The sequence below is a fragment of the Castor canadensis genome, chromosome X (assembly GCF_047511655.1).
Source record: "Castor canadensis chromosome X, mCasCan1.hap1v2, whole genome shotgun sequence".
Lineage (NCBI taxonomy): Eukaryota > Metazoa > Chordata > Mammalia > Rodentia > Castoridae > Castor > Castor canadensis.
In genome coordinates, this window is record NC_133405.1 from 107,991,455 (window position 1) to 108,011,411 (window position 19,957).

The 19,957-nt window shown below is 40.8% G+C and overlaps 1 protein-coding gene and 1 pseudogene across 6 annotated transcripts in view; both read right to left on the reverse strand.

The window, feature by feature from the left end:
* The window catches only part of Sytl5 (synaptotagmin like 5), a 232,405-nt gene that overhangs the window by 177,364 nt on the left and 35,084 nt on the right, over positions 1-19,957 (reverse strand). The window lies entirely within an intron of this gene.
* On the reverse strand, positions 8,441-11,360 carry LOC141419622 (jupiter microtubule associated homolog 2 pseudogene; annotated as a pseudogene).

Below are 19,957 nucleotides of genomic sequence, written 5' to 3' on the forward strand. Positions count from 1 at the left end.
AGAGGGGTTCATTAGAGTTCATTTTCCCTTCCCTATGTCAGACCCTTCCCAAACTGAAGCTCAACTAGATAATTTTTCTCAAGATCCTTCTTACTTTGCTAAGGAATTTGAATATCTCACTCTCACCTAGGATTTAACCTGGCAGGATATTCATGTCCTTTTTACAACCTGTCTAAATGGAGGAGAAAGGAGTGGGGTATTCAAACAAAAGCAAGGGAATATGCAGATGACCTAAATAGCTGCCAATCTAATGAGTAACCCCCAGGAGGAGATGCAGAACCTGATAAAAGACCCCCAACTGGGATTATCAATTGATCCCTAATGGTGCCAAATTCTGATGGTCAAAGAACTTAAAGACCACATGCTTACATGCCTTATAGAAGGTATAAAGCTAGCAGCCACTAAGTCTGTGGATTGCTTTTTTCTTTTTGATGGGACTGGGGTTTGAATTCAGGTCTTCACACTTGCAAAGCAGACACTCTACCTCCTGAGCCACACCTCCAGTCCATTTTTGCTGTGGTTATTTTGAAAATAGGGTCTCATGTTTTCCAGGCTGGCCTCAAACTTCAGTCCTCCCAATCTTAGCCTCCCAAGTGGCTAGGATTATAGACATAAGCCACTGGTGCCTGGCTAAGACTGCCAAATTCAATGAAGTCAAGGAAATTGCCCAGGGCCCAATGGAAACCCTACCCTGATCCTTTTCCAACTATTTGATAGCCTCCACCACTTTACTAATGGTGAACTTGATTAGGTGGAAGGTGAATTTATTCTAACCATGCACTTCAATCCCAGACAGCTCCTGACATTTGGTGCAAACTCCTAAAGTTGATAAAGGACCCAGTGCTCTCATTTCAGGATTGGTAGACGTGTTTAATGCGGGTGAGGAACAAAGGAAGGCAGAAATTAAGAGAAATAAACTTAAAAAGAAGCCTATCCATTTGATGGCAGTCAGCCACTATTGACAATGCCATTAGAGGAGTCTTGCCCAAGGGTGGCAGGGCAACCCAATGCCTCTGGCAAAGGCCTCAAGATGGGACTTCCTTCTTGACAGTTTGTAAGCAAACTGTCCACTGGAGCAAGGAATACTTCCAAAAGCAAATGCCTCCAGGACTTTGACCCCAGTGCAAACAAGAGGGATTGTCCCATCCTTAAAAGAGGGAACAAACCTCCCCAGGGGTCAAGTGGTTCCTTGAGGGAAGCAACTCCAGTTGGCTTTTTGCTCTTGGGACTTCTGGACATGAAGGACTGGGGAGCCCCAACAATGGACCAGACTTCACCATCAACATGTCTGACCCTTGAGTAACTCTATGACAAGTCAGTCAATTAATCTTATCAGTACTGGAGTCTCTTACTCTGCTCTCTCTGAATTTGCACACCCTCTCCCCATCATTTACCATCATAAGTAGAATAGAATGACAGTTTCTTAAGGCCCTCTGAATCCCCTCATTAACTTGTGCCCTAGGAAATCAAGTCTTTACCCACTCATTCCTGATTATCCCCAATTGCCCAACCCCTCCCTTGGGTAGGGACAGTATGACTAAACTAGGTACCCATGTACGCCTGACCTCTAAATCTCCCAACCTACTCTCCCTCTTGGCCTCCTTCATACCAGACACTTCCTCTTCTCTGCCACCTACTGTCGTTCAGCAAGTCCCTCCTAAGGTATGGGACACAGAATCCCCAGGCACCTATATCTTATTAACCCTTTCACTTCACTCATAGAACCACATATCAAACTAGAAGTTCTCAAGGGACTCAAACTTCTTATACACAAGTTCCTTAAAGTAGGCCTATTAATCCCTGCTAACTCTCCCTGATTGTACCTGTCCAAAAACTGGATGGATCCTATAGACTGGTTTGAGACCTCAGACCCATTAATAAGGCTGCAATTTCCTTCCACTCAGTGGTGCCAAACCCCTGCACCCTTCTTAGTACTATTCCTTCTGACTCAGAGATCCTCATTGTCTTGGATCTTAAAGATGCCTTCTTTACTATTCCATTATCTAAGGACTCTCAAAACCTTTTTGTCTTTACAGGACTGATCCTAACTCTCAATCTATCCGTGAACTAACCTCTCATCAGGTCCTGGACATCCTAAATAATAAGACCCACCATTTTGTTTCCAACAATCACATCATGCACAATCAAACTTTTCTCTGGATAACCCCTTCTTCTCTCTCTTTACCTACTCAGTTCTTGACCATGCCACCCTACTTCTGGATCTCCATCATCTTCTGCCTCTTGAACACTCATGCACAGAGGCCTTCAAATTCTTCACTGCTGTGAACCTGACTACTAGACAGTCTCCTCCCTATCCCTGACTACACTTACTTTGTAGATGGCAATAGCTTTATGCTTAATGGACAAATAATTGCAAGTTATATTGCAGTATCTACCACAAAAGTCACAGAAAGTTCCCCTCTACCATTCAATATTTCTGTCCAAAAGATGGAACTAATTGCCCTTACCTGAGCTATGCACTTAGGACAATCAAAGAAACTAAACATTTATACTTATTCAAAGTATGCCTATCATGCCCTATACTCCCATGCTTCCATTTGGAAAGAAGTAGGCCTCTTCACTTCTCAGGGATCTCCTACCAAACATTCCTCTTTCATACTATATCTTATTGAGGCTGATCAATTACCAGCCCAAGTAGCAGTCATTCACTGTAGGGGTCACCAGAGGACCCAATTCCTGGAGGCCATAGGAAATGATGCAGACCAGGAAGCCCAACAGGCTGCTAACCTTCCATACCCCCACTCCCAGGCAACAGCCATACCATATCTCAGTACCCAAAACCCTGTTTATAATGCCCAGGAAATTCAAGCCCTCCTATCCCAGGAGGCTACTTGGGAGGGACCCTGGCTGCTCATCCAAGAAAAATATATATTGTCCAACAAACAAAAGTTAGATATCCTTAAAAATATTCATAGTTCCCTACATATAAGAGCAATACCTCTAAAGCTTCTTCTGTCTCCTATCTTCCACATTCCATCCTTGAGCACTCTCATTTGATCTCTCACCCAACAATGCTCTATTTGCAACTTAACTAATCCACAGGGTCACTTGAGACTCCCTCTTTCTTTATCCACTCACCAGCTGAGAGGCCATCTGCCATGCCAAGACTAGCAACTAGATTTTACACATATGCCTCTATGTAAGTGTTACAAATATCCTCCAACCATGATTAAGACCTTCACTAGCTGGATAGAAGCCTTCCCTACTACCTCTAAAAGGGCATCTGAACTCAACAAGGTCACACTACAGTCAATTATTCCCTGCTTGGGCTCACCACTTCCCTATAGAGTAACAATAGATCAGCCTTCATTTCTCAATTTAACCAACAAATGGCACAGACCTTAGGAATCATCTATAAGCTTCACTCTGCCTGATACCCTCAGTCCTGGAAAAATATAAAAGGCCCACTTTCAAGAGACAATTCACTAAATTCTCTCTGGAACTCCATCAAATCTATATGGAACTTCTTTTTGCTCTCCTCTGACTCCACATCACCCCCAAAGCCCTCTTTTCCTTGGTCTCTTTGAGCTTATGTACAGATGCCCTTTGCTCCTTGCTCACAAATAGCCCAGGTCCCTCCTTCCTCGGGCTCATACCCGCCTGCTATTAAACTAACCTGCTGACTCCCCAGGAAATATGCAGACCAAGCTCTCCCCCAACCTGTAAACTCTGCTTCTAAAACATTCTCTTCACAACCCAGAGACTGGATCTTCCTAAAGGACCTCCCAGGACAAACAAAATCTTTTCAGGCTCCTTGGAAGGGTCCTTTTCAAGTCATATTAACTACTCACAGCTGCAAAACTCTTGGGCCTGCCTTCTTGGATTCATTTGTCAAAGCTTAAGATTTCTGCCCCTCCACTGACCCGACACCAACCCAATAGCCCAGACTCCTCTTCTGCCTCAAAAAATCTGTCTGATACCTCCGTGAGCCTGATCCTCAAACACCATCCAGTTGAAACCCACGCCAGTCCATTATTTTCTGGGCCTGGTCATTCTCTATCATCTGGTATATTCTATTATTCTGTAGGAACTCACTAACTGTCCTACTCAAATACTCTCAGAGTCTCAAGGCTGAGATTTGATATCATATCTTTTCTTCCAGGGAGACTTCTCTGACTTTCTGGGAGACAAGATTCTCCTCCTACACCCAGAAATTCTTCCCCCTTTTTTGTAGTCCTTCATGTCCCACCGCAAAGACCTTCCTGTCTATCTGCCAGCCCTCTGCTTTATCATCTGGGCGTTATTATTTTATTATACCACTGGGATTCATATACTGTATCTTCTCCTCAGTCCCTTGGGTTTGCTACCCACGATGGGAAAAGACTTGCTATAATCAGACCCTCCTTGTGTTACCCTAAACCAAACCCAACCCTAGTATGCTTCCTTTGTATATCATCACCTCCTTCTTCCTGATCACTGTCTCCATGGGTCTTCTAACACATCCTTACCACCCAAGCTGCTATTTGGGCCCTCAACTCACAACAATTAACATATAAGGACTGGTAGGTTTGTGCCATGGCTGTTCCAGACTCAGGACTCATCCTCTTTACAGTTAATTTATCAGACTGGTCCATGTCAATGTCACCTTCCATCTTCAACATACCGCAGCAAACCCTACTATTAAATGTGACATAAAAGCTCAGATAATTTCTTTGACAAATCCCTCCTCATCACCTGACCCATTCTCTCTGGGCTACACCTCAATCAGTTGACTCCTATCTGTATGAAGGCTTCCTACATCAAGCCCCTTACCACTTTTTAAAAGACTTTCAAATGTTTCTCTCTCTCTCTCTCTCTCTCTCTCTCTCTCTCCCTGTCTTGATCTCCAGCAACCACAAGACACTTTCTCTTCCCCCAAACTCTGTGGGAACCTCCTTCTCTATCTACAAACTGGGTAATCTTACAGACCCCGACCAAAAATATAATTGAACTCAACTGTCACCTGTACCTGAGAGCCTATATCCAACCCCCTCCCCATTTGACTGCTCCTGTGAAAATTACAATTTCTTCTGCCAGCCCCTAAAGGCAGATAAACAATACTATAAGTCTTACAGGGACCAAAAACAATCAGAATGAGGGTGGGAATCCACTTGGTATCTCTAACATGAAAGCTCCTCACCAGGCTAGTTCTCCTATCCCCACATGTGTCAACCCCTCAGCTGCCATTGCCTTGGGGTAGAATATTCCCTAACTGACTCAACTCACAGGGAAGTAGGTCACCTTTATATCTCACCATGCCTGGAGCCTAACACTTGAGTATATCTCCTGAGTGGTACCAGCACCTACCTGTGTTTGCCCCCTACCTGGAAAGGCCTATGTACTCTGGTCTATTTGGTTCTGACTTATACATCCCAAATGATCTTTTTTCCATTTCAATGACCCAATCCATTGGACAACAAGTCCATACTCCCTCCGGACATCACAGAGCAGAACCTATCTCAATGCTCCTAATTCTAGGTATCTTCTCAGGGATAGCCATGGGAACAGGTGGACTAACCCAGTCCCTACAGACCAGTAAATTATCCCTATCCATAAGCCAACAGGTCCTTAAGTTAGCCTATTCAATAGAGATTGTAGAACATCAATTGGATTCCTTGGTAGGGTGTTCCTACAAAATCATAGGGCCTTAGACTTGTTGACTGTCAGCCAGGCAAGGACCTGTACAATGCTGGGGAAAAGTGCTGTTTCTACACAAATAAATCAGGTATGGTCCTTAACAGTGTTAACCAAGTAATTAAAACAATTCATGGTAACCAAAAAATATATAACAATTGGGGCACAGATTGGTTTTCGTGATGACTCCTTTTCTCTGCCCTTTGGCAGCTATCCTTTGTTTGCTTATTTTGAGTCCATGCCTTCTCCACTTTCTAATATTCTTTCTTTAAGACTAGATAACCTCATTAATTAAAAACTTACACAACCCCAAGGCCCAAATGCCCTACCAGGCTATTTGACTTCAGTTCCTACCCCAGAGTGATCCCTAACTCTTCAAGGACAGCTCTATAATCCTTCTTAGCTCAAAACAGATATAAAACATAAACCATCCCTAATCAACAATGCTAGAGTGTGGTTTGCCCCACTCAGTCTTCCAAAACAACCATCCCTACTGTCTGAGGGGGGAAGTGTAAAGTTAACAAATGTGCCTAACTAACTCCACTTTGTAGCTAAACTTCATTTTGTGTAGGCTCCTGCCTAACCTTGCTTATCTTTTTCAGACCAGACCCAGCTAGTAACTTTTCTGTTCTATTCTAAGAAACCACAGTATTCAGAAGACACATGTCTGAGCCAAACTACACTCTGGTCAACATACCAATCTAACCAGGATACCCACCCCCATCATCTGTCAGGGAAACCAAGGACTGACTACCCATTCAATGCTCCCACCCATGTTCCTACAACCCCCATCTCAGAAACAACCCTTAGAACATCACATTAATTATTCTACAGAGCAGATGCTATCTATGGAATCTGGTCCTTTCCTTCTTTGGAAAGTAAATAAACTTTGCTTTTGCTTTAAGTCTGGCCTTTGTGGAATCTTTTGTACCTGTGAACTGGCCACAGTACTGGGACCTAAAAGAAACTTCCAAGATGCTGTCCAATAAAAATGGTTTTCAAGTTCATGTGGCTTGAATAAAAGTTTTTGAGACGTGATCTCATTATGTAGCTCAGGCTGACCTCGAATTTACTATCCTTCTGCCTCAGTCTTCTGAGTGCTGGGATTACAAGTACGCACCACCACACCTGGCTGATAAATATGTAATAAATAAGATTAGTTTAATAATGTTAGTGCTACAGTTTGGATCTTAATGTCCTCCAAAGACCTATGTGTTAAATGCTTAGATCCCAGCCTGCAGTACTATTGGGAGGTGGTGGAACCTTTAAGACACGGGGCCCAGTTGAAGAAAGTTAGGTCATTGGGGCATACCTTCAGAGAAGATTATGGGACCCCAGTCTCTTCCTCTTTTTTTTTGCTTCCTGGATGCCATGAGGTGAGTAGGTCCCTCTGCCATATGCTCCCACCATGATGTATTGCCTTACCATAGGCCCAAAACCATTGGGTCAGCCAAAACTATGAGCCAAAATAAACTTTTCCATTTTAAGTTGAAGTATTTCCACTTTAATATGAAGTATTTTGTTACAATAATAGAATGCTGAGTGACATAGTTATTTTTTTTAAAGTAGCTGTGTCTTTGAGGTTATTAGCACTAAGTATTACAGAAGCATACCTTTTTAATTTTCTTTGGTTTTCTAATAAATAAGGTTAAAACATAGTTAACAGAGAATTTATTTGAGATGATGGCTAGTTTTGTCTGGCATTATAGTATGTCTGCCTGAAAACAGTTTCCAAAATATTTTGGTAATTTGAGACCATAAAGTTATACTAAGTTATATAATGAAAAGGGCTTATTTCATATTTAGATAATTTCTAATACTGAAATATTAGTTACTGAGCATAAAATTTATATGCTTTTGACAACTTTCTATTTCATGATACAAAGAGACTAAACATGTTTGAGTCTGCTAACAAACATGAAAAATTTCCATGTATATATGTATTATAAACTGAATTGCTTCATCCCCTCTATGTTTCTCCTTTCTACCTTAGTCTTATTCTTATGGTGATTTCAACAGGCTTAAAATATCTATATTCATTCTTGTATAGGAAGTACATCAACCATATTCACCTTCTTTACTTCCTTCTTTTAAACTCCCTATATAGCTATCTTAAACAAACAAAAATGCCTTTTTTCACAAACAGAGAACAGGAAGGTAAAAAAAAAGTCCTTTCTGGGGGAAGGTTGTACCAGTAGGAGGGGGGAGGATATAAGGAGAGGGTGTAGGAGAGTGAATGTAGTGGAAATATTTATATACTCATGTATGAAAATGGAAAAATGAGACCTAATGAATCTATTCCAGAAATGGAGAATACAGGAGAATGATGGAGGGGGGTGAATTCAACTATGATATATTGTAAGAGCTTTTGTAAATGTCACAATCTACCCCCAGTACAACAATAATATAACAAAAATTTTTTTAAAGAAAAAACATGAAAAATTGTATTATGAGGAAGCATATATTCCTAGAAATTAAGAAATGGTAAATTGGGTAGTCTGTTACAAAATGATATGTGACAGACAACTCACTATTGTTGCTTTCTTAGTTTTCTCTGAAAAAGGTTACTAATGGTTGGAAATTGTAATCAGTAGATATAAATGAATTAATAGAAACCATAACATTATATAAAAATATATGTAAGTAAAGTAGAATGCAATTTTCATAAGGAAAGGTATAAGGCATGATGAATGTGTTTTTCTTTGGAATTGGAGGTGGAGAAAGTAACTTTATTCTAGGGTAAAATGGCTGGTTGCTCTAGAATGAGGAAAAGGAAAGTGTAGAAGAAAATACTGAATTTTTTTTTGTATATGCTTACTAAGTTTAATTCAATTGTTATACCCAATTCTGCCTCATAAAAATAACAAAATGTTCCTATCAAAATTACATTGTGATGTAAGGAAAGGTTTCTTGCTGATAACAGTTCTAGAAAAATGTTGGCACCAAATGCACTTAAAAAAAGTTTTAAGGCTTAATGAAAATATAGGCTAGTAATTTCTCAATGCAGCTTGGAGGGTGAGAACAGGATGCGTCACATACGGCAAGTCCCTATTACAGACAGCATCTTCCTAATGCAAGTGATGGTCACATAGTGGAAAGTGCCTCCTTTGCTCCTTGTAGGGCACACACTGCCCAGGCCTAAGCTCAGCTCACAGCCTCAGGAAGAGAAGGGGGAGATGGGGAGAGTAAGGCAGTGCACTCTGCTGCTCCGGGGCCACTGCTGTAGGTTCTCCAGTAGAAATCCCTGACCGTGGGTAGAACTGGGAGCTTTCCTTTCACTGGACTAACAGCACAGTAATGTCAGATTTCATATTGGCAATCCAATTTGGAATTCACAAATCATTTTCTCATTAAGAAACAGAAAAGGTGGTTCCTTTCTATCATTAAACTATTTTCTTATAAGTTAAACAAGTTAGTATATTTGGGATTAATTAAGTACAAAACCTTACATAAAGCCTAAGCATCATTTATGACATTTTTCTTAAACAGGAAATAAAATGTCCCCAACTCCAAATGACATTTCCATAAATGCTTTGAACTACAACCCATTTGCAGTCTTAGTCACATGGAATATGTTTCTTGGCTCCAGAGACTGCAGAGCAACTGAACGAGGAAAAACTCTTTGGTTGGAAAACCCATGTGCAGACCCCTCAGTGGGCCAGGTATAGGAAGTGGAGCTTGGCAGATGGCTCCTGCAGGCACTTGAGCAGCTAGGCCTAGGTGAGCATGACTGCACACACTGTTGCTTTTCCAAAGTTTAACAATGTTGAAGACATTTAGCACTTGAGCTTTGTAGGCACCCAAGGCAATAGCAGCACTACCCAGACCCTTTCCTGTTAACAGATGCCCACTAGGAGAGAAGCAGGGCTGACCAGAGGGACCTCTGCCCAACAGATGATGCAATACAACTTATGCCAGCCCAATACCTCTGCTAGCAAATGACAGGTGTGACTCTGCTGCCAAACTACTTAACATCCTGGCCTAAGGTACACTGCTTGTGAATGTGGTCCAGAGGAGTTTTTAAAGGTGGTCTAATCAGTTCTTCCTCTTTGGTGCGCCTGAGAAAAGGACTTTTTTTTTCCTGGAAGGTATCAGAAATGGAGTCCATAGGCATTTGAGAAGCTGGTATTAAAAACAGCTTTTTAGATATTATTAAAGAAGCGAACCTAAGAATCCAAGGTTCTCAAGCATGTCTTTTTCCCCACCAACCAACTACAGGAACAGGAAGACTCTAAATAAGCCCAGTACTCAGATACACCTGAATAGATTTAAGTACTGCAGAGACCAGAGGGCCTCGTGTATAGGGAGAACTACAGATCAGGAGAGGAACTCCACATCGTCAGTGAAGAACAAAGGCCTAGACTTACGGCTGATGAGATAAACAAAAGGAACAATCCATAAGAAAAACTGGCATGTCAAGAACCAAAGCCAGCCCCTGTAGAAAAAAAAAAACAAGATTCCTACATGAGACCTGACCATGGTTTCAGATGCAGGAACTGGGCAATCAGAGGATTAGGCACGAAGCCTTTCATAAAGCACAAGACTGAGGACAGCTGTTTGGTTTTTGTTCACTGCTGCTGAGAAAAAGGAAGATGTTTCAAGAAAACTATTGGACAGCGCACTAGGGATAAAATGGGAAGGAGGTGTGGGGTTCAGAGGTAATTTCAGAAGTGGAGGCCATATTGTAGAGACTCTACTCCCTTTTTAGTGTGTCTGTTTATGCCATGCTCCTCCATTCCTCAGAGATGGATGGGTTGTTTGGGCTCTTTCATTCATTCCTGTATGCTCAGTCAGCTGGCAGACTGCTGATCCCAGGATGGGGAAGATCCCATCAAGCCTCCTACTCCTACCCTACACCTTTCTCCCATCCTCTCCCACTTTAGAGTTTTGTTCCACTTGAAACAACTGATGCATGAACACCAGGGCAGTCCCATTTTATCCCCAAATGTTGTTTTCAGCATTCTGGAAGGCATAGTCCTCTGTGCAGCTCTCCTGATGGCAACAGAGCCTCTGAGCAGCCAGCCTCCCATGCAATAAACCCTCTCCCACCCCCGCTCCATTGGGTTCAAGGAAACGCTAACATTCAATACCCTATCTCTTGAGTGTCTGGTCTGGCTACAGGCAAAGCAGGAGCCTCTCAGTAAAAGGAGATGCTGGATTTGCCTCCTGGTGGATTCAGGACCTTATTGTGGGAGCAAGGCCGTGGGCCCAGCCTGGGCTCATGGCTATCGACTGTGGGTGTAGGCTCAGGTGCCTTGGCATGGTCTTTTTCTCTGGAGCTGCCCTTCTCACTGGGTTCTTCTTGGGGCGAGGCACTTGTTGCAGCTTTAACGTTAGATTTCGGTGATTCTCCTTCACACAGCAAAATGTGATCCTTGGGTTTGTTTGGGTGTGCCAAGGGTGAAGTGGCAGTGACCGGGGACCCAAAAATATCACTGGTCTTCCCACCAGGTGGGTTCATACGTTGTCGGGTTTGCACAGGAATTGATTCGTCAAAGATACCACTTCCTTTCCCCCCCTGGGGGGTTTGTCCTCTTGGGTATATTCTGAGGTTCTTCATTTGGCCCAAAAATATTAGATGCCATCCTATTAGGTTGGTTTGAAGGAACAGCTTCTTCTGGACTTCCAAAAATATTGCTCGATTCTCCTCCTGGGGGTTTCACGGACCTGGAACCCCCTCGGCCAGCCTCGCCCTCCGCGCCCTGGAACATGTCCCCTGAATATTTTTTAAAGTTTTGGAAAAGAGAACTTATCTAATATAGCTAAGCAGGAAAAGATCTCAATGGATTTATTTACTTGTAAGGTTTGTTAAAGTGCAAAACTAGAAGGATAAAGTTTTCTTCTATTATTGTTCTGCTCCTAATAAGAAAGAATAAAAGGTTTTGATTCACCTTCTATATAGTCTTACCTGGGTGGACAAGATTCTGTGTCTTATCAAAACAAATTTCCAAGCCTTATGTTAACCTTTATAGTGTTATTATTATTAAAGAATAACCAAGTATTGTTTCATAGTGATATGTGATCCTATTTCATCAAGCGTTCAAACCTTTTGACATTTTTGACAACCTCTCAAAATCAAATCCTACCTGAAATCTTGTTCTTGAACACACCTTGAGATTTTCCACAGAATCCCTGCCAAATCTCAAGGTATCTGTTCTTTCACTTTATACAAAGAATTTTAGAAAGAATTTACTTATTTGATATGTTAAATTGCATAAGAAAACACTATCAAATAAGAAATGATGTTCATCCTTTCCTATGTCATATTTGTATTGGTCAATATTATTAGTATAAATATTTAAGAAGTTAAATAAATTCCTAGAAACATGCCAGAACCCTTGCTGTCCATGATATATCTTGGTAAAATGCTATCAGTCATAATTCCAGTTATTTCTGTCATGTATCACAGAAAGAACCAAATGTTCTTATAAAATGAATTCTCATCAGATCTTTAGCCATGGGCATTTTAAAATCTTTTATCATTCACAATCATTGTTTTATTTGGATTCTTCTCTGAAAGCATTTATAATTAGGTAGAGTCCATAAGTGCTCCATCTCCAAAGAGATTCAAGGGAAAGAACTCTCATGAGTACTCTGAAGGTTTCTGATTACTTTAAGATGATACCACTGAACTGAGTAAAAATTTCCAGAACTCTAGTTGAAACAAAAGCTGATGGATTCATAAAACTGCTAACCCAAGGCAAGCAGTACAAGGATAGGGCCAAGTGAACTCAAGAAGATGATCATAATTTTATGGCCATCTTGTTTGAAACTTTGTTGGTCCTTTAATCTTTTTTTTCCAGACTTAAAAAAATCCCTTTTCTTTTAACCTGTGTAAACTCACAGAATTTGGTAAAGTCTACCTTTGTAAACAGAAATTACACATCCATTTTTCTCCCTTACTAGATCCCTCCAGAATTTGAAAATTCTTATTTTCATATTTAATTCTTTATTTTCATGGCAATATAATTACTTCCATAAGCTCAAGAAAAATCTGTTCTCTTTATAACATGACACAATTGAAAACAATGATTATACTACCAATGCTTTAACTAGATGTCATATTTGGAAATGATGAGCACAGAATCAGATAAGGCAACTCAGATATAAGGGTCTGAGGTTGACTATGGACCCAATGCTCTATTGGAATACTGGCCTGGTAACCGATTTCCAGGGTTCATGACTTACATACAAGTAAGAAAAATGACTTACCAGAAGAGCTAGGAGCCTTAAAATATTTGGGGAACCTGAAGAAAAGAAAAATTCACCCAAATATATAGGTATTACAACTAAAGTATAATGGAAAGTCCTTGGCCTGACTTCCTAGCTTCAAGAGGCTTTAAAGAGTCTAATCAGAGGTTTCTTATAAAAAGTTTCAGCAGTGGTGGCATATACCTGTAATCCCAGCACTCAGGAGGCTGAAGCAGAAGGACTGAATTCAAAGCCAGCCTAGGCTACATAGCGTGTTTCAGGCCAGCGTGGGCTACATAGTAAGACATTGTCTCAAAAAAAAAGTTTTAGCCAGATAAACTTTAAAAGTATCTGGTCAATTATCATTCTAACTGTGCTTATGTAAATAATGAAGCCCAAATCTAATGAGACCAGACTTAATTTGTAAGTAAGAATCAAAAGGGAGGTGACTGTATAGAAAAATTTTGTTTTAATGGAAAACTATAGCATGACCTGTAAGTTCTAGCCTCCTCTGATATCTGCCTGTATGTAATTCTCCTAACAAACACTTCCAAATTTTCTTCCACACTTCTAACTTGGTACCACTAGGCCCTAAAACTTCCCCTTTCCCTAAGCCTGAAAGCTGAAATCAGACAAGTTCAAGGGAATTACCATATAACAGATCACGTTCAGGCAACCTTCACACCTGCAGCCATGTGGACACTCAGAAAGTTCATGAGAATACCCGATGCCACCACAGAAGACATTCAAACTGCAAACCAGAAAATATTGCCACTGCTACCATAGCTTTCGAATGGAGAAATGTGAAGACCTTTACTCAAAGTGTAAGTGGATGAGGGCCACAAAAGAGTGCTGAATTACACTGTGAAACAGTAAGAAAGATTAAAGTGGCCAGGAAGGAAGCCAGCAAAAAGGGAGGTAGGATGAGAGCAGGGGAAAGAGAGAGGGACAGGGAGATAAGCAAGCTGGGAGGCCTGAAGGGAAATTCCCTGTAAATTGAAAGCATGGTGTTGTGAGTGTCAGTTGTGAGTCACCATCTTTTCCCTTCCCTATTACATAAAAGATTCAGAAGGCTTCCACATATAAAAGCTTTGTTAGTTTTATCTGGGGAAAGGGATAAAGTGAACACAGCAATGAGGAAGAAAACAGAAGAGCCCAGAAGTGGTAGAGAACACTGAAGGTAAATGGATAGGCTGGTGTTCAAGAATTTAGCAGAGAAAGGGGCTACACCATAAACAGACCCAGGAAAACATAAGCCATCTGTGGCGAATGCTCAGGTAAAGGGTGAAGGGCAAAGATAAGCACCATTTGGTTTGAACATCCTCCCACAAACTCTTCTCATTAGTCAATGTAATTTCCTGCTCACAGTGCATAGAACTATGAGGGAAGAATGCGACAGCATGTGTGAAAATTGCTTCAACTCTCAGGTAGTTGTCAAGAGAAGTGTCATGTAATACTTGATGTGACTCATTTAGGTAGGAGGTGGCAGCAGGTATAATTAAGAGAAGTCTGAAGTGATGTGGCATTTCCTTTAAAGAGATACATTATTACAAAGGAAAAATGGTATAAAATTTGTACTTTATTTGTACTTTATTTAAAATGTTGACATTATGCGCACTGATGAAATCATGTTTATATTTATGAAAGAGCTATTATTATGAAGATTACTTATTCATTGAGATTTATGAATAATGTAATTGGATGTCTCCAACATATTAGTAAACTTATAGCACTTATGAAATTTAATGGTAGTTTATACCTATCAAAACAGTTATTCCTAACATCAAGAAAATCGAAATCACAGTACAGAAATGGCTAAGATAAAATAAAAATGGAAATGTTTTTTAAATCAAGTAATTGACCTCCTCGAGTGGAGGCACAACGAAAAGTAGATTTAAAAAAAATACATGGTCAAATTCCAAAAGGGTTTTGTCTTTGATGTGGCTTGATATCTGGTCTTTTTTGGTGGTACTAGGAACTGAACTCAGGGACTTGCACTTATTAGACAAGTGCCTCACTTGAACTGCAATCCCAGTCCTTTTGCTTATAGTTTGTCTTTCAGATAGAGTCACATTTTTGCCCAGGCTGGTCTCAACTATGATCCTCCTACCTCTACTTCCTAAGTAGCTGAGACTACCATGTCCAGCTTGTTTTTGATAGGGTCTTGCTACCCTTTCCCCAGCTGACCTTGAACCCTGATCCTATCTCTGCCTCCCAAGTAGTTTGATATCTTAGGACAGTGATTCCTATAATGTGGTCCCTGGACCAGCAAGTTGAACATCACATGGGAACCAGCTGGAAACACAAATTCATGTTTTAGAGATACCTCAGTTAAGGAGCAAAGAAAACCAATCATTGGTTAAAGGTTACTTCAAGGGACCATGAATACAAGGTGAGCTTGCTTCCTTGGCCACAAAAACAAAACAAAAGAGTACTCGGGCAGAAAGTAGCAGTAGCAGGTATTTTCAGTAAGCAGTGTGTGTTTTTATTGTTATTTTAATTTATTTTATTTTGCAGTGCTGGGGATTGAACTCAGGGCCTTGCAAAAGTGAGGCAATTAATTTACCACTTGAGCTATGCCTCCAACTCCTCAGTAAGCAGATTTTTGTGTGCCCAGGTAAGTATAGAAGGGACATTTGTGTTAGTCAGTTTTCATTGCTGTGACAAAATATCCAACAGAATCAACTTTAAAGAAGGAAGGATTTATTTTGGCTCATGGTTTCAGAGGGTACAGTCTGTGGTTAGCTAATGCCATTGTTTCTGGGCAGGAGATGAGGCAGAACATCATCAAACAGAGGTCATAATGGATCAGAGCTGTTCACCTCATGGCAGCAAGAAAGCAGAGAAAGACAGGAAGGAGCCAGGGCCAAGCAAAGGCACACTCCCAGTGACTTACTGCCTCCAACTAGACCTCACCTTCTACAGATCCAATACCTCCCAATAGTCTATTCAAATTTTGATTCCATGAGCTAATTAAAACATTGATTAGGTCAGAGCTTTTATGATCTAATGTCTCTGGAAACACCCTCACAGACACACCCAGAGGCATGCTTTACTAATCTCCTGGGTGAAAGGCTGGGGGTGTGGCTCAAGTGGTAGCACTTACTTAGCAAACACAAGGTCCTGCCTGTGGGCTCTACCACCACACAGGAAGAAAGTAAAAAGAAACTAGTCTCCTAGGTGTCTGTCAATCCAACCAAGATGACAATCAATATTAAACATCACAATATGGTAGGGCACCAACAGCCTCTGCTGTTACGGTAATCTAGGGGTTCTCACCTCACGTGTCATTAGATTAATGTCAATGATGAATGCCATGTTCAAAAGTGTTCTCTCTGGAACTGACCCAGCATGTGCTAGGTGTAGTAGGTAGTTGGTCCCAGTTATTGCTGTACAGTGAATTTAGTAGGCAGGACTTTCTAGCAGAGCATGATAGGCTGTATATCTGATTTAAAACAGAAACTCCAATTGATTCAGTGAAAAGTTCATCTAATTCTACCACTGATTCATAGTAACCATATAAACTGCTACTGCAATAAGAAAATCCCTCTGCATCCTTCCCTAAAGCTTTATTTCTAGATAGTCTTGAAAAATGGATACAATTGCCTCCAGGAATGATTTCTTTCTCCAGACTCTGTCACTTGCTCTCTTTTAGGGTTTCCCATGTAAGTATCCTATCAGTGTCCCATTACAGCTTATCAGACTGCTTTTCCCAGAATCATCACACAATTTAATCAAAAGACAGTAAAAATAGGACCAAGCAAGGTGGCTCTTGCCTATAATCCCAGCTATTTAGGAGGCAGATATCAAGAGGATTGAGGTTTGAGGCTAGCACAGGCAAAAAGTTCGCAAGACCTCATCTTAACAAGACTGGGGTGGTGATGATTCATGCTTGTGATTTCAGCTATGTGGGAGATCACAGGTAGGAGGGTTCTGAGGCCTGAGGCAAGCCCCAGGCAAAAATGTGAGACCCCATCTGAAAAATAACTAAAACAAAACAGGACTAGAGCAAGGCTCAAGTGGTCGAGTGCCTGCCTAGCAAGTGTGAAACCATGAGTTCTAACCTCAGTACCAGGATAAAAAAGACAGTAAAATAAATACAGTGGTCATATGTATTTATTACTGACTTCACCTAATTTTCCCAGGCCCAGTTCATGCACTGACGTTGGTTCTTACACAAAAGATGAAATCCTCAATTATGTACCTATTCCTCACTTGATAAATACTTGTATAATTAACATGTATACCTTCTTAGAAAGAGACAGGATTAATAAGAGAAACACGATCACAGGAAATTCGGTTTCAAAGGTCACTGACTAATCCATTGGCTACATCCAGCCTTCAACAGTGTTTTGTTCATTCTGCTCATGGTGTTTAGTTTGTATGAAATAATAACACACTTATAATAAATAGGGAAATTTCACATAAAATAATCTGCTTCCTCTTTCAAAAAAGTCAGAGGATCAGGCAGTGTTGGTCTCAAAACCTGCATGGCAACATTAGGCAGGGGTTGGGGAATATCCGCCCCCTTAAGATAGGGCACACACCCCCAGTTTTCCATAGTCAACATTACCCGTTACTGGATCCCTGCCCTGCCTTCAGAAGTCTGTAGCCCAGGATAAACAGGAGTTAGGGCACAAAGCTTTGAAAATGTAGCACTTCTTAACCTTTTCCTCAGACTGCAGAAACTTTCATCTGGTCTACAGGTTCTTCTGACTTGAGTGCATTAATGTGTGTAACTGATAGAACTCAGCCAGTGCATCTAGAATGACAAAGTACAGCACATAAAACAATCCAGGGAGCTGGGTGCTGGTGGCTCATGCCTGTAATCCTAATTACTTCCGAGGCTGACATCGGGAGGATTGCATTTTGAGGCCATCTCAGGCAAATAGTTTGTGCGAACCCCATCTCCATAATAACCAGAGTAAATTGAACTGGAGGTGTGGCTCCAGTGGTAAAGCACCAGCTTTGCAAGCAAAAAGCCCTGAGTCCAAGTCTCAGTCCCACCAAAAAAAAAAATCTAAGGTAGTCTAGTCACTTCCTGTTGTACTCTTAGCAATACTCTCTGGTCCTGTCTAAAATCAGGTCGTCCCTCAGGTAATTCTACACCAACACCAGCACCAGCACAGCAGAGGAGGGCTGGAATAGATGGAACTAAAACACAGACAGAAGTTAAGCCTGAAGAATAAATTTATATCTAAGAGAATAACCTGTTAGAAATGAAACTAATCTTATGGAGTGTGTTAATTATCTCTCAAGACAACCTCAAAAAACTTGTTGCCAAAAATGTTTGCATAAATGCAGGCTCATATGAATAGGTGCATTACCTAGTAAATGAGCTGTTTGGATGAATGTCTGTCTTACTATTTCACAGCAACTTAAAACAAATCTTTGAAAATCCCTGAGCTTAGCTGATAAAAGGGGAGAAAGCCCAAGAAAGAGAGGTAGGAGTTATGTTCAATCTAAATACTTTGGGAATGAAAGTGAGGTCGGGATATATATTACAAACAAGGGGTCAAGGGAGGATTCAAGAGGGAGAGACAGACAGACAGACAGAGACAGAGACAGACAGAGGGAATGCCAGAGATGGAAAAATTCTTATTTGGGGTTTCAGGATCACCCTCAGCTCTTTGTATCTTTAAGTTTGTCTTCCACTGAAACCAAAGCTTTAAAGCATGTCTTTATGAATAATAGGGTATGATAATATAAAGAAATGAAAATTTTGGTGCAAATAAGTGTGTCAGTTTTTAAAAGCCAGCCATGGATTGATTCATGCCAAGGTGCAAAAATGAGGCTGCTCCTATTGAAAAGATACAAAACCTGAGAACAGTAAGATTCTTTGCTTTGGTGGGGCTGCTGAATGACTAATAAGTTGATTTTTATCAACTGTGCTTGCTTCAGGAACATTTTCAACAAGGGAAAACTTGATAATAAAGGACATCTCTAGATAAGTTTCTCTACTTATTTTACAAAAAGGTCTCCAAAACAGGCCCTGAAAATTCCACAGGTTCAGTGAAAATAGATCTTATCTTTACTTGTTGCTGCAAAAATAAAGATAAAATTGTGTACATGGATCATTTATGCCCTCCTATTTGACCCAATCATTCATATAGGAATTTTGCCTTAGACCATATATTCCCCAGATACAATTATAACCAAACCCTCTTTCATAATTGGGCATAATGTTTTGAAGCAATAATTAAGAAACACATATCATGTATATGACAATCATTAACAATTCATTCACTTTCTGTCTGTGTTAGGGAAATTCCTGAATTTGAAATGCCCATCACTTGCCCCAGACATCTTCACATTGCTTTATATACATCTACTGTGTACCTCACTCCTCTGATCATGGGAAGAAGGAAGGTAAGAATTAACAGGGAAGTCCACAGCAGTGCCCTGTTGACCCACTATATTTCTATGGCTGTCTAAAAAATTACCAGAAACTGAGCAGCTCCTAGCAATGCCCATTTATTACCTCACAGTTGTGAAGATCAGAATTCTGGGTGGAGTTGGCTAGGTTCTCTCCTGTAAGCCTCACAAGACTAAAAACAAAGAGTTGATTGGACTAGGCTCTTATATAGAGGCTGGGAGGGGGCATGTGCTTCCACCTAAAGTTCATTTAGGTTGTTAGCACTATGTTTTCCTTGTTGCTGTTGAAACGAGGTTCCCATTCCCTCTCTGACAGCTGACATCATCCCTTGGCTTACGGAGGACATCTACATTTGTTCTCCCGTTGTCCCTTCCACTTCAAAGCTAGGACTGGTGTATTCTATGTAGCCTTCTTGTGTTTTGAATCTCTCTGACACTCCCTTCTACTCTCTTCTATCACCACTTGGAGAAAATTCTATGCTTTTAATTAGGCCCACCCTGATAGCCTACTTTTAAAAAAATTCACCAGTGCTATATAACAAGATACAATCACAGACGTGACATCTAACTACATTACATTTACAGGTTTTGGAAATTGAGATTTGGAATCCTGGGGGTCATTTATAGAAGTGTGTTTACACCATCTATCAACGTACATTTTGACATTGTGGGGACAGTTCACAGGTACAGCTGTATCAACTGTAAGATAACAACATTGCAAATGCCCTCTGACTCCCGTTAGTCCATAAGGATTCAC